The 15,300-nt window shown below is 40.4% G+C and overlaps 1 protein-coding gene across 2 annotated transcripts in view; it reads left to right on the top strand.

Annotated features, from left to right (window-relative positions):
- The window catches only part of LOC137637386 (protein cereblon-like), an 839,981-nt gene that overhangs the window by 497,116 nt on the left and 327,565 nt on the right, over positions 1–15,300 (top strand). The gene's annotated exons all lie outside the window — the stretch shown is intronic.

A 15,300-nucleotide genomic window follows, 5' to 3' on the forward strand; every position in this document is an offset into this window, starting at 1 on the left:
CCATTTCTTCCATGACGTTTCATACTGAGTCATAGTGGTAGACGTCTTATAGTTTTTTTGCAAACTCAACCTTATAACGTTGAATTTGGTACTTCTTTTCCAGAGCTAAAGCGAAAAAATCATGAGATGAAGGTTGTTCGTTCTCCATGATGAAGCTTAGACAATCTTTTGCTGTACCTCTCTGAACAGATTCAGGTTGGGCAACGGCACCAACTTGGGATTCAATTCTGTGACCATGGGAAATCAGTTGCTCTTCGGCTACAGAGGAGCCACCAGGGCTGCTGTCCCATTGAAAGACCGAAGCTTGTCCAGAACCTTCATGAGGAGGTTGACGGGTGGAAACAGGTAAATCCTCGTCCAACGATTCCAATCCATGCTCACTGCTGCTTGATCCACATTCGGTTTTACATAGCAGGGAAGTTTCTTGTTGAGACTCGTCGCAAACAGATCCAATTGAAGCCCAGGGACTTGATCCTGCACGAAAAAGAATGATTTTTCGTCGAGAGACCACTCCGTCTCTAGAGGTTTTGTCCGAGATAGGGAATCCGCCATCACATTTCTCACTCTATGAAGGTGGGATGCTGACAGGTGCCAACCTTTTCTCTGAACCGACGTAAAGATGGCTAACATTACGTGATTTATTTGGGGAGACCTCGCCCCTTGTCTGTTGATGTAATGGATTACTGTATCACTTTGCTGTCGAGGACTAGACGAACATGAATGTTCTTCAAGTGTAATTTCTTGAGGGACAAGAAGATTGCCATGACCTGTAGAATATTGTTGTGAAATTGTTGAAATTTCTGAAACCAACTGCCTTGCACTTTCTTGAGTGGGATATGACCCCCCCCCCCAACCATCCAATGAGGCGTCCGTATGAAGTATCCCTACCGGAGGAGGAAAGGACAACGGTACCATCTGTGACAGACTTTTGGCAGTGAACCACGGTCGAAGTTGTCTTTGGAGTAAAACCGGGGTCTTCTTCTGATGGTCGCGAAGAGCTTTGGAGGCTCTCCGCTTCCAAATTCTGCTTGCATCCTTGAGACGTTATGTGAGGACAGGGTTCGTTACCGAGGGGAATTGCAAAGATCCTAGAACCCTCTCCTAGCGTCGCCTGGTGATCGTCCCCGACTTGATTGGACACCTGACTGAATTTGCTATTTCATTCCTCTTGGAGTGAGGAATAGAGAGGGAATGATATTTGAGGTTGCAATGAATCCCCAACCACTGGAAGTCTTGAGCTGCAGTCAGTCTTGATTTCTTGAAGTTGATCTGAAATCCGAGAGACTGAAGGAATCATACAACTTGAGTGGCTGCTTCTGAGCACTCCGGTGCCGAGGGAGCCCACACTAGCCAGTCGTCCAGGTACGCCGCTTCTTGAAGGCCTTTTTCCCAAAGTTACTGAATGACTGCGCCGATAATCTTCGTGAAAATCCTTTGATCTATGTTAAGCGCAAATGGCATAGCTCTGAATACATAGCCCTTTCTCTCCAGGCTGAAACCAAGGTAGGGGGAGAAGCGTCGACCTATCGGAAGATGGAAGATGCCAATAAGCGTCGGTAAGATCTATATAGGCGGTGTAAGCCTTCAGGGGTAGTAAGGTCTGCGTCTGTAAAATAGTCTGCATCCAGAACCTCTCGCACTGAACGAACAGGTTTAGACGGTACAAGTCGGGAATAATTTGAGGTATGTTTGAATCTTTCTTTAGCACGCAAAATAGACGACCTTGAAATCTCATAGATCTCGTGCAACAGATAACTCTTTTCTTCAGCAGGTCTTGTACATATTGTTCCAGATGAGGTGTTGAATTCTGGAAAAATCTCCTGAGCTTTGGTGGCCATCGCTTTCACTTCTAACCTAAGCCTTTGGAAATGACGCCCTTTGCCCAAGGACTGAATTACCAACAGTCCTTGAACAAGTCCAGCGGTCCCCCTACCGGGAGATCTTCATTTTTTGTGCTGAGGACGTGCACCCCGTCCTTCTCTGCTGCCTCTTGGGGAAGAGGATATCCTTCCACTCAGTAGAGGGGAGGTAAGGGGCCTTCGGATCCGCGTTCTTCTTGAATCCCCTTACCTAGGTGCGGAGGGATCGTTGGAAGAACACCCGGTCGTCCTCGGAGATATGCTTCGAGATCCAACCCGAATGATGCAGGTCCTTCCAAACACTGCAATCCTGTGGATCCTAGTACGAGACTGGACCCTTCATCTTCCGACTTTTGGCATGGGTGCGGCAAGTATCGTAACCGCAAGGTTGCCTCACGGTCCTGGCACAAATCTGCACTTTACATTGCATCTCCGTCATAAACACCGCCTGAAAGGAGGAAAAGAATACAATGAGTCCATGGGTCTCTAACAGTCACCAATGACTGAAAAGAGTGTAATAGTAACATTCTATGCTGACAACAAAGGGAATAGTAATCCCCAAAGAGTGTGTAAATGCAATTGGTGAGAAAGTAGGAGATAAAATAGAAAATGTCCACACCCCTATTAAGGGTGTTAGATTAGAATAAATAGCCTCTATAAAGATAGTTATTATAGACTCAAATGAAACAATGGGGGTGGGTATGCTCATGGACAGAACTAGCCATGTCTTCCTGATGGAAGTTCCTTCTGGCAACTTTCTACAGTGTAATATTTTTGCGATTAATATTACAAGACAATTACCGTCAGGTATCACGGGGTTCCAACCCCCGGAAACGACTATCCGAAGATATCGTGTATAATCAGGGACATATCCTAAGATAACCATAGATATCTGCATCCCAAACAGACCTTACCAAGCCTAATCCTCTAAGGGGAAGGATAAGTAAGGAGCTGCTACATATCCTATCACCTTTCGGTGCTCCTATACGACCCACCTCTTCATTCCACGTCGCAGCTGAGCTACTGTGAAATAGAAGCGTCCAACGAGCAAAGGGGTTGGAGAAAAAGGAAGTAATGGGCGGGACATCAGGACGACAGGGGTATCTTACCCAAAAATAGATTTTTCCTACATCAAAATCCCTTTTTTGGGCTCGAGCCATGTCGTCCTGATGGAAGTGTACCAGAGAATTATCTATACTCGGTGTGAGGCTTTTGCATGAAAAAAACTCAAGTAACAGGTGCTCCCCACCTATGTGACGAAGCATAATTATAAATTTCTACCTTAAGATTGAATCCAAAGTGATCTGAATTTGGTAAGTATGATAGTCTTCTAAGGGTATTTATAAATCTGTGACCAGCCATCAACCACCCCTGTGGTGAAGAACACTCCCTATAACAGTGAGATGTTATAAACACTACCAATATTGTGAGCTTAGTGAGTAATCATTATGGAACAAATACTCATCTGCAAACAGATTCATAAGGTTCAATGATGGTAGAAATCAACCATAGTACACTAAATTTATTGCTACTAACAGGAATTATGTCTAGTAATAAAAATGCATCCAACAGTATACAACCTTTTACCAAAATTTTTTGAGCAAAAATTAATACAAGTTAATTCATAAGCATTATGATCAATCAATGTACCCAACTATATACCCTCAAGTAATTTGTGCTTCAGTAATCATGAGGAGAAAACAATTTAATATGCCCTAGAGCCCCTTAAGAAGGGGATCTTATGATAAAAATGAAGCCGTATATGACCAAATACAAAATACAGTCATATACGTAACAACATAAGCTGAACTATTTCAAAGTCAGTTCTAGAATAGGTATAATGTAGCCGAATTAGGTACATATGTGAAATTCAGAGAAACTAAATTGAATCCTGAAAAATAAAATTTTTAAATTGTTTAATGATGATCATGAAGCAAAAACGGACAGTTTATTTATTAAAGAGAATAAGCTGGAAGAATGCCCAGGGACGCACTTGAGGGCTTTGTCGTTGCAGCAGGTTTTATAACACTACCTGCTGCCACCACAAAATGACGAATTTCATCCAGTTGCTTCATATAATGCTTGAAGAACACCCTGGTGAACTTCCAACCAGAATAAGCTTGTAAACCTTCAAATGACATATATTGAAAAAAGTTCAGTGAGGAAGCCACTTTTCTAGGGTCATGACCCAATGGCATGCTATCCGGGTCTGTTCTTCTTATAAACTATGCCAATTTTGCTCTCACTTGTTTCAAAGACAATTCTGATCCAACCGTCTCGCCTCTAAATAATTGACCCTTTTTAAAGTTCTTTGTCCTGTCAAGATATGTCTTTAAACACTGCACCGGACACAGAGTGAGATCACTTGAGAGGGGAACTATTTTCCACGGTCCCCAACGTTTAGATGGAAGCTCATTCTTAGCCAAAAAGGTAGGATCAGGTTATAAATTAACTTCACCATTGTCTGTAAATTCCATGTGACCCTCATCCCGAGAGAGAGCCACAATTTCACCAACTTGTGCACCAGAAGCCATAGCGATTAGGAAAATCACTTTTTAAAATTAATCTTGTAAAGACGTTGTTTGATTGTCAATCTCCGAAGCCAATTGTAACTCTTTATCCAACGACCAGAAGATCGGTTTCGGAGGAGCCGCTGGTCTTAACCTTGCACAAGCTTTCGGAATCTTGTAGAAGAGGTCTTGAGTTAAAATCTGTGTCAAGGCATATAAAATGGGTCTAGCCAGGGCCGACTTGTATGATGAAATCGTGGAGGATGCTACACTTTTCGCATGTAAGTCGATCAGAAACCCTAGGCAAAAATCCATAGTGATAGAAGGTGGATTTTTATCTTTGACATATCGAACCAATTTCTTCCATGAAGTTTCGTACTGATTCAAAGTAGTGGAAGTTTTATAATTTTCCGCAAATGCCAATTTGTCTCGTTGAATTTTGAACCTCTTTTCTAGGGCTAATGTGAAAAAATCATGAGACGAAGGGCTTCCGTTTTCCAAGATGAAGCGAAGACAGTCTTCCTCTGTACTTCTTGGGACAGACTTGGGCTGGGTAGAGGCACCAACCTGGTGTTCATCTCTGTCACTAAAGGGTACCAGTTGCTCTTCGGCCATAGAGGAGCAACCAGGGCTGCTGTCCCCCTGAACGAACGAAGCTTGTCCAATGCTTTCATGAGAAGATTGAAGGGTGGTAATATATAAATCTCCCACAGATTCCAATCCATGTTTAACGCATCCATGCTCACTGCAGCTAGGTCCATATTTGGTGCTACATAATTGGGAAGTTTCTTGTTGAGACTTGTTGCCAACTGATCTACTTGAAGACCCGGGACTAACTCCTGCATAAAAAAGAATGATTTTTCGTCAAGAGACCATTCTGTCTCTAGTGGATGTGTTCACGATAGTGAGTCTGCCATCACATTCCGAACTCCGTGAAGGTGAGAGGCTGACAGATGCCACCTCTTCCTCTGAGCCAATGAAAACATGGCAAACATTACATGATTTATTTTGGGGAGATCTTGACTCTTGCTTGTTGATGCAATGAACTACAGTGGTACCTCTACATACGAATTTAATCCGTTCCAGAACCAACTTCGGATGTAGAAAATGTTCGGATGTAGAAACGAATTTTCCCACAAGAATACATTGAAATAGGATTAATCCGTGGTTGAGCCCAAAAACCTATGAATACTTCTTAATAAACTACTACACATAATTTTCCATGAGAATAGTGCACACTAAATTAGATAATAGACATGTAAATAAGAAGAATTAGCAAAAAATGATAAATAAGAAACAGGCTTTTAGCGTCACTTTACCTTAGAAACTCCAGCGCAGGTGTTGTTAGTCTTGCTACGCAGAGAGGAGACGGACGGGCGGCGAGGAGGTAGAGAGGTTAACTACGATAAACGTACACTACCGTAACTTATTCCAACTTACACTAAGTGAACTTTAACATAACTTAGCTTATTTTTTTTTTATTTTTATATTTTATATTTTTTTTTACATTTTCTTTTTTTCTTTTTGATGATTACGTAACTTTAATCACTTTCACTCTCTACACTTAAAATTGACTGAATTTTTTTCGCTTCACTCTTTGCCGTTTTCTTTGTTTTACTTTCTTCCGCTTCACTCTTTGCCGTTTTCTTCGAATCACTTACATCCTCTTCATCACGTTCGCTTCGCAGTTTTTTTAAAGAAATTATCGATAGATAATTGCTTGGTACGGCTTTTCAGAATGTTTCGAAAGTGAGTTAGGCAATGTCATGGGTAGATAGAATAATATAGGAAAGAATGTTAAAACACATGATTTTTCTACTCTTAGAGGAGCAGAGAGAGAGAGAGATAAGGTCCCGCTATTGTTTATTGAAGCTGCCATCGTCAAGTTATGTGCCTAGGTTGGAGGACTTTGAGCACAACGAGCCCCTGTCTATAGAGGACCAAGGAACCTGTAGGAGAAGAATAAGTGTGTTTGTCGCCGAAAAGAAGTACATTAGCCAAAGGAGTCAACGTTATGGATTTTGATTACACCAGCAGAGCATTCGCCTAGGTGTTATCAGCGGTTTCAAGGAACACCAATGAGGATGAAGAAACGAGAAAATTTCCTTATATGGACCTGTCCATAGTTAACCCCTCCCATACAGGGATATATAAACTTACACGCGATCAAGAGGGGGAGACAGTACGAAAAAGAGACGAGGAAGAAACCCAAGAAAGAAAGAGAGAGAGAGAGAGAGGGCGAACAAGATGAGTGAAGAAGAGAAGGCGTAAGGACCAGAATGCAGATGTAACCAGCTTTGTCCGAGATGTCCTAACGAGTTGCCTCCCGCCCTCATTACCAACGACAAAACGCCAGACCTGAGATTTCTCCGTCCCTGTCAACCGTCGAGAGCTGCTGATTGGAGTAGTATATTCTTTTTGTATTATTTATCTACCATCTTGACTGTTCCCCTATTTTGCTGGAGTGTAGTTTAATCAAATGATTTTCTTTGTTTAGTTCAGTGCTTCCTAAGTACTCAATCAAGAAACATTCACCTTTGTCTAGTTGTAAATAAAATTGTTTTCTTTTGCGAGTTTTCTTTCTATATTTCCTATTGTTTCTAATTGGTTGTCAGTTGAAAAGTCCTCATTTCATTAATCAATTCACAAGAATCTGGTTCGATCCCCACGAGGATCGTAACAGTTGGCGACCTTTGCCAGAATTTTCGACTACATAACCAATTGAAACAGGGAGAATATAGAAAGAAACAGAATGAGTGCGATTACGAGAGATTTGATAGATTCAGGTAAACTTCTTGGTCTAGATGGCGATGATCTCCGTGATTATGTTATTAAGAGAGAACAGGAAGTGTTAGAGAGAGATGAAAGAGAAGAAAATGAAAGAAAGCGAGAAGAAAATGAAAAACAGCGTAAGCATGAGTTAGAAATGGCTCGTTTAAGACAAACTCTTCATAACAGTCGGTCAGGTAGCAGATCAGGGAGTAATTCATCTTTAAATAGTGACACTGATAGTTTAGATATGAGTACAGTGCTTAAACTTATACCGAAATTTGATGAGGAAGATGTTACGAAATATTTTATGTCTTTTGAAAAGTTAATGAACAGAGTAGGCGCTCCTAAAAGACAGTGGACTTTGTATTTACAATCAGTTTTAAGTGGTAAAGCACATTCTGTGTACAGTGAACCCTCGCTACTTCGCGGTTCGACCATCGCGGATTCACCACTTCGCGGATTTTTTCCATAACCCATATATATACAGTAATATATATATATATATGTATGCATGTATTTATGTATATATGTAGGTATGTATATGTGTATACATATAAATATATATATATACACACACACACACATATATATATATATATATATACATATATATATATATATATATATATATATATATATATATATATATATATATCTAAAGTAGGAAGATGTGATGTATTTCTAAGGGAAAAGTATGGGAAATATGTCTGGGTAATAAGCAAAGCTCTACCTCCAGTTTGTTTCTACATTATGATCAGAGATAAATGTAAACAAAACATTGGTTGCCATTTTTTATCGTGCTTTTTAGCATGTTTAGGAAATGCATGATATAAAATCACCTTTAATATTTGTGCCTGTTTTAGTTTAGGGTACTGTAGTACATGCATTAAGTGTTCTGTACATTAAAGGGTAGTTTGTTAACAGTACTACGTACAAGGGAAGGTTTTAAAATTCTGAATATACATGTTGAATAAATAGGTAAATATGGTGTCACAACTTCGCGGATTTTCACCTATCGCGGCCGCGACTGGAACCTATCTACCGCGATAAACGAGGGTTCACTGTATAGTTGTTTGTCTGAGGATGAAAGTGAAGATTATGATACTGTGAAAGAAACCGTACTTAGTGCATACAGATTGGTACCAGAGGCATACCGTAAGAAGTTTAGAAGTTTGAAGAGAGATGATACTAGTACTTATGTAGAGTACGGAAAGAAGTTAGAAAGATCGTTTTGTGATTGGTTGACTTCCGCTGAAGTCGATAATTTTGAAGATCTCAAGAACTTAATTTTGTTAGAAAGTTTCAAAGATAACATATCCCCAGACATCAAATTATATATAGAAGATAGGCGCGAAACATCCTTTGCCGGTGCTACGAGATTAGCAGATGAGTACAGTCTCACACATGGTTTAAGTGGCAGTAAAAAGAAAAACGATCTTTTGTCAAGTGAGGCACAACATAGTAAAAGTAGTTCTAGCAATAACGATAATAGGAACAGGGATTATTATCATTATTATTGTTACACGTGTGGGAAGGAAGGTCATATTTCTCGGTACTGTAGGAGCCAATGGGCAGTCAGTAATTCAGAGGTCACTTGTTACAATTGTAATAAGAAAGGTCATATAGCTAGGAATTGCACAGTAGAAAGTACGAATGTGAAAAAACCTGTGTCACTAGTTAATAATCTTTCTTCAGGAAGGAATAATCTCTTGAAAGAAACGAGGAAACATTATGGTGAATTTTTGTCTGAAGGTTTAGTTTCTTCTCTTAAAGGAGGTGATTCGAGGGAAGTAGTTTTGCTTAGAGATACGGGAGCGGCCGTATCACTCGTTAGGAGAGAGAGGGTACCAAGGAATGTAATAATCAGCATGAAAGAAAAAGTTATGCTAGGTGGGTTTCCGAACACTTGTGTAGTTTGTCCTTTGTTAAAGATGAAATTGGAAAGTCAGTTAGTAACAGGAGATGTAAAACTAGCAGTCGTGGATACTTTGCCCGTAGACGGCGTTGACATTATTGTTGGCAATGATTTAACTACCTCCAAGTGTGTGAATCCTATTTTAAGTGAAGTTCAAGTGCCTGAGATGATAGTAACCAGGTCAGGATTAGATACAGATATTGACTACGGTCATAGGTTGTTCGAGGATTCGAACGTAGGTAATAGAGGCTGTGATGATGAGCTTAGCATGAGTGTAGCTGAGGAAACTGACTTTACAAATGTTGATGATGTGAACAGAGATGATGATGTAGCTGTCGAAAGAAGTGATGTACAGATTAGTGTTTCAGAAACTAGCTTATTGAGTAAGGATGAACTAGTTAGGATGCAGAGGGAAGATGAAACACTAACTAGAATTTTTAAATGTGAATTGGATGATGAACCTGAAAATGTTTGTAAGGAAACATTTAGTTTAAAAGACGAACTTTTGTGTCGCTATGTTCGTCCTAAGACAGGTAGCAAAGAGGAGGTCATAGAGCAATTAGTAACTCCTAGGAAACTTCGTGAATCAATTTTGAAATTAGCACATGATGAACAAGGACATTTAGGAGTAAATAAAACATTCAAGTGTATATCTAAAACGTACTTTTGGCCTAAAATGAAAAGTGATGTGAAGAGATATGTTTTAAGTTGTCACGAATGTCAAATGGCTGGCAAACCTAATCAAGTAATTCCCCGGGCCCCGTTATGTAATATCCCATCGGTAGGAGAACCTTTTGAGAATGTCGTAATTGATATCGTAGGCCCTTTGCCCAGGAGTAAGGGAGGGAATATCTATCTATTAACAATCATTGATAGACTAACACGATATCCAGAAGCAATCCCAGTAAAAAATTGCAATGCAAAAACTGTAGTTAAACGCTTGCTGAACTATTTCTCTAAATTTGGACTTCCTTGCGTTATACAGAGTGATAATGGTAGCAATTTTGTATCAAAGTACTTCAGAGATAAAATGAAAGAGTTAGGGATTAAACTTGTAACTTCCACCCCGTACCACCCTGAATCACAAGGAATTGTTGAACGTTTTCATCAAACGTTGAAAAGTTGCTTAAGGAAGTTGTGTAATAATTTCGAACATGATTGGGAAGAAAAGTTACCTTTTGTCTTGTTGGCTTTACGATTAACTCCTAATGACACCACGGGATTTAGTCCTTTTGATTTGTTGTTCGGTCACACCGCTAAAGGACCTTTAGAAATTTTAAAGTGTAAGTTAATGCAAGAAGAAGGTAGAAAGGATTACATACAGAATATCGAAAATCACAAAGAGGATTTAAGGAAAGCCTGGCAGATGGCAAAAGAAAATGAGAGCAACCGTCAAGGGGAAACTAAAAGAAAATACGATCTTAAGGCTAAAGACAGAATTTTCCATGTGGGTGATAAAGTCTTAGTATTAGTCCAGAAAGAAGGTCCCTCATTATCTTATAAGTTCGAAGGTCCATTTCCTATCATAGAAAAAAGGGGAAATTTGAATTACTTAATTGATATGGGTAAGCGTAGAGCTAAGTGGTTGCACATCAACTTGCTAAAGAAATATAATGAACGTCCAATGCCAGTTGTAACAGTGTCGCAGAGAGAAATTACTTTTGAGAAGAACTCTGATGTTCTTAATAATTTCACGTTGTTTAATTCTAGCTTAGAGGAAGAAAAAACAAGGGAATTATTCAATGTGTTTTTAAATTATCCGGAAACTGTTAGTGATAAATTGGGTTTGACTAATCTTTTAGAACACGATATTGAGTTGCAGGACTCAAAACCCATTAGACAAAGCCCTTATCGTCTAAGCCCAGAAAAAGCAAATTCAGTTCGACAGGAAATTAAGTACATGCTAGACAATGGTTTGATTGTTCCCAGCGAAAGTGACTGGTGTTCTCCAATAGTTCTTGTTAAGAAGGAAGATGGATCAGATAGGCTGTGTATTGATTTTAGAAAAGTGAATAGTGTTACGAAACAAAGTAATTTTCCTCTCCCCAGGATAGAAGATTGTTTAGATAAAATAGGAAATGCTAAGTTTATTTCTAAACTTGATATGGCCAAAGGTTATTGGCAAGTACCTTTAAGTAGTCGAGCACAGAAAATATCTGCTTTCATAACACCTTTCGGTAGTTATGAACCCATAGTTATGGCTTTTGGTCTACGGAATGCAGCGAGTACTTTTCAGAGATTAATGAATAGAGTTTTAAATGGAATTGACAACTGTGTTGTGTATTTGGAGGATCTTGTAATATTTTCAGATACGTGGGAGCAACATTTACGCATTTTAGCTAAAGTATTGTCAGCACTTGAAAAAGCAAAACTTGTTTTAAATATGAAGAAATGTGAATTCGGAAAAACCTCGATCACATATTTGGGTCATAAGGTAGGTCTAGGTAAGATTTGTCCAAAAGATGGGAACATAGAAGCTATCATCAACTTCCCAATTCCTACCAGTAAAAAACAGGCAATGAGATTCATCGGAATGATTTCATATTTCCGCCGATTTGTTCCTAATTTTTCAGAAATAAGTGTTCCAATAACAAATCTTTTCAAGAAAGGACGAAGTTTTGTATTTGATAATGACTGTATCGAAGCTTTCAATAAGTTAAAGGCCATAATGATTCACGAGCCCGTACTAATGTTGCCCGATTTTAGCAAGGAATTTAATTTAGCGATAGATGCAAGTGACATTGGAATAGGAGGAGTTCTGTTGCAAGAAGTGAATGGGATCAAGCACCCTGTGGCTTATTATTCGAAGAAGTTAAATAAAGCACAGCAGAATTATTCAACTATTGAGAAGGAATTGTTTAGTTTAGTATCAACTTTACAACATTTTGAGATTTATGTACGTAGTGGTCATGTTTTAACTGTGTATACTGATCACAATCCATTAGTTTACTTAGATAGATTTAAGAATAAGAATAAACGTCTCATGCGTTGGAGTTTGGAATTACAAGACTATGATTTAAAGATAGTTCATATAAAGGGAAAGAATAATGTAATAGCCGACAGTCTTTCTAGGGACTTTTCAGAATGATATGGACGTTTGTTTTCTTTTTTTTTTTTTTTTTTTTTCTCTTCTATTAACACGTAAGAGTGTGTTTTAGTTTTGGTTACATGATACGAGAGTAATGAAGTAATTGTCTCTCAGTTTAGGGATAAGTCATTTTCTCCTTTGATAGTTTTGTTTTAAAAAAAAGATAAAATCAGTAGATTTTCCTTTTTTTTTTCTTTTAGGGGGACGTGTCATGGGTAGATAGAATAATATAGGAAAGAATGTCAAAACACATGATTTTTCTACTCTTAGAGAAGCAGAGAGAGAGAGAGATAAGGTCCCGCTATTGTTTATTGAAGCTGCCATCGTCAAGTTATGTGCCTAGGTTGGAGGTCTTTGAGCACAACGAGCCCCTGTCTATAGAGGACCAAGGAACCTGTAGGAGAAGAATAAGTGTGTTTGTCGCCGAAAAGAAGTACATTAGCCAAAGGAGTCAACGTTATGGATTTTGATTACACCAGCAGAGCATTCGCCTAGGTGTTATCAGCGGTTTCAAGGAACACCAATGAGGATGAAGAAACGAGAAAATTTCCTTATATGGACCTGTCCATAGTTAACCCCTCCCATACAGGGATATATAAACTTACACGCGATCAAGAGGGGGAGACAGTACGAAAAAGAGACGAGGAAGAAACCCAAGAAAGAAAGAGAGAGAGAGAGAGGGCGAACAAGATGAGTGAAGAAGAGAAGGCGGTAAGGACCAGAATGCAGATGTAACCAGCTTTGTCCGAGATGTCCTAACGAGTTGCCACCCGCCCTCATTACCAACGACAAAACGCCAGACCTGAGATTTCTCCGTCCCTGTCAACCGTCGAGAGCTGCTGATTGGAGTAGTATATTCTTTTTGTATTATTTATCTACCATCTTGACTGTTCCCCTATTTTGCTGGAGTGTAGTTTAATCAAATGATTTTCTTTTAGTTCAGTGCTTCCTAAGTACTCAATCAAGAAACATTCACCTTTGTCTAGTTGTAAATAAAATTGTTTTCTTTTGCGAGTTTTCTTTCTATATTTCCTATTGTTTCTAATTGGTTGTCAGTTGAAAAGTCCCCATTTCATTAATCAATTCACAAGAATCTGGTTCGATCCCCACGAGGATTGTAACAGGCAAACATCATCGAACTGCGAAACTACACAACAGACCTGCAATTTTTGGGGGTGGTATTTGTCGATGAAGTCGACCACGTCTTGATATTTTCCTAACACCTCTTTTATATGCGCCGAACCTAACACATGTTCTACCTCCTCGCTCCCTTCCTCGTCATCACTCATGTGCTCAGACATAGCGTGGAGTTCCTTGAGCTCATCCGTGGTAAGTTCGTCGTGATGTTCGGCGACGAGTTCCGTAACGTCATCTGCGTCGACCTCCAGACCCATGGACTTGCCAAGGGAGACGATTTCCTCTACGGCTTCCGCTGCACCCACCACGGGATAAAGTTCGGGGTCAAAACCTTCGAAATCTCGGGAAGAAACTGCATCAGGCCACAGCTTCTTCCAGGCAGAATTGAGGGTCCGTCGAGTTAATCCCACCCAAGCAGTGCACGATGTTGAAGTGGCTTCTCCAAAATTCACGCAAAGTTAAGTTGGTGCTTTGCGTGACATTAAAGCACTGCTTAAATAAGTGCTTGGTGTACAGCTTCTTAAAATTAGAGATGACTTGCTGGTCCATGGGCTGGAGGATAGAGGTGGTATTCAATGGAAGATACAGCACCTTTATGAACTTAAATTCATCGAAGATATCATCTTCAAGTCCGGGGGGGTGAGCGGGTGCATTGTCAAGGCATAGAAGGCACTTTAAAGGCAATTTCTGTTCATGAAGATACTTCTTCACAGAAGGGCCGAAAACTTGGTTAACCCATTGCACAAAGAATTGCCTAATGACCCAGGCCTTCGAGTTGGATCGCCAGAAAACATGAAGCTGGTCCTTATCGACGTTGTGTGCCTTGAAGGCCCTAGGGTTCTCGAAATGGTAAACCAGTAAGGGCTTGACTTTAAAGTCACCGCTAGCGGTGGCACATAGGGCAAGAGTCAACCGATCCTTCATTGGCTTATGCCCAGGTAATTTCTTCTCTTCGGCAGTGATGTAGGATCGACTCGGCATCTTCTTCCAATACAGCCCGGTTTCATCACAATTAAACACTTGCTGCTCTACGTAGCCTTCTTCCTGCATGATCCTTTCGAAGTTCTTGACAAAGTCAGCTGCAGCCTTTGTGTCCACACTAGCAGCCTCTCCGTGGCGAACAACTGAATGAATCCCGGACCGTTTCTTAAATTTCTCGAACCAGCCACGGGATGCCTTGAAATCATCTGAGGAAGGCTCGGTTGAACTCTCCCCAGCATCACCCCCAGAGCTCTCCTCCTTCAAGTCCGTAAAGATGGCGTGCGCCTTCTCGCAGATGACGGTTGCCGTCGAAGTAACTCCGGGGTTGTCTTCTGATTATTGCAGAGAGCTGGGGAGGCGCTCTTCTTCCAAACTGTGCTTGCATCCTTGAGTCTGATTTTGAGGAGAGGGTTGGTTACAGAGGCGTACTGTAATGAGCCCAGAAACCTTTCCTGGCAACGCCTGGTCGTCCGTCTCGACTTGATTTCGTTCATCTTGGCAGAAGGAATGGACAGTGTATGAGACTTTAGGTTCCAATGAATCCCCAGCCACTGAAAAACCTGAGCTGGGTTCAGTCTTGATTTTTTGAAGTTTATTTAAAATCCTAAAGATTGGAGGTATTTGACAGCGTGATATGTTGCTTCTGGGCACTCCCTTGTTGAAGGAGCCCACACGAGCCAGTCGTCCAGGTATGCCATTACTTGAAGGTCTCTTTCCCTTAATTGTTGAACGACTGCATCTATAACCTTCCTGAAAATTCTCGGAGCTATGTTGAGCCCGAATGGCATAGCTCTGAATACATAAGCCCTTCTCTTCAGTCTGAAAGCAAGGTAGGGGGAGAAGCGTCGACCTATCGGAAGATGCCAATAAGCGTCGGTAAGATCTGTAGAGACGGTGTAAGCCCCCTGGGGTAGTAAGGTCCGTATCTGCGAAATAGTCAGCATCCGGAACCTATCGCACTGGACGAACAGGTTTAGATGGGACAAGTCAAGAATAGTTCCAGGAATAATCAGATCTTTCTTTGGCGCGCAGAACAGA

Source organism: Palaemon carinicauda, unplaced genomic scaffold (assembly GCF_036898095.1).
Source record: "Palaemon carinicauda isolate YSFRI2023 unplaced genomic scaffold, ASM3689809v2 scaffold7, whole genome shotgun sequence".
NCBI lineage: Eukaryota > Metazoa > Arthropoda > Malacostraca > Decapoda > Palaemonidae > Palaemon > Palaemon carinicauda.